The following is a 1,052-nucleotide window of genomic DNA, read 5'->3' as shown; positions in this document are numbered from 1 at the left end:
CGTCTCCCGAAACCCTTGTGCTACTTGCTGTCCCTAAAGGTTCATCGGTCCTGAGTTTCATATACCCCAAACAGAAAAACATATAACACAACTTCAAGAGGGTGACCTCCGATGATATCACACCTCTGAGATACACCCTGATGTGGAAAACAAAACAAAACAAAACAAAACAGAACTACCGAAAATCTGGAAAACCCGTTCAGGGCCAGCATGTGTTAAAACTGACACAGTTTTAACTGTTCAAATCAGATCTGTCCCTTTGATCTGCTATAGTCATCTCTCCAAAACCCTCTGTTAAATAGCCCCTTTCCTCCCATCCCTCGCTTGCGGATCGAGGGAGTTCACCAGAGGCATGTTTCCTACGTGTTCCCAGAAATGAATCTGCTGTCACCCACAGCCTTCTGCACACTGGATTCTCACGATTTAGGCTCTGATACTAATTCCTCCTCCGATTTCAGATTATATGATTTATAATCCTTCAGTGACTGATGATGGTGGGCTTCTTCCAAGTGCACTTAGTTGACATCTCGCTTAGATGGCTGTTTGTTTGGAGACAAACCTCTATGACCCCAGAGGCTATTTTATCTGATAGCCGGGGACCATCTAATTTCCTCACCACATTTTGCCATACACCCATGTCTTCTGTGTTCCCTTCCTCGGGGTGAGTACTGAGCAGGGCCACGATGTAAGAACTAATTGCTCTTAAGTTGGAGCTAGGATTTAGTGTGAGCCCAAAACCCATTCCTGGATCTATGTTTTTCTTTTCTTTTAATTATTATGACTTGTGAGTTAATATATATGTCTTATCATTCCATAGTTCAATTACATCAAGCGGAATTACACAACTGCTTCCATAATTTTTATAATTATGTCATAAAATATTTATCTTTATGAGCTTGTCCCAAGGCTTTTGAGTTGTTCAGTTTAACCAGGACCTTGGTCAAACCCAACATGTCATGTACCCCTTGCCTGCATTGGTGGGGTTGAATGTTTCTGGAGAAAAAACATATGCCACACCAACTGTCCCACTTTAAAATTATGTCATTAGACGA

Source organism: Echinops telfairi, unplaced genomic scaffold (genome assembly GCF_000313985.2).
Source record: "Echinops telfairi isolate 266 unplaced genomic scaffold, ASM31398v2 ScPeMD7_70;HRSCAF=299, whole genome shotgun sequence".
Lineage (NCBI taxonomy): Eukaryota > Metazoa > Chordata > Mammalia > Afrosoricida > Tenrecidae > Echinops > Echinops telfairi.
This window is presented reverse-complemented; position numbering follows the sequence as displayed.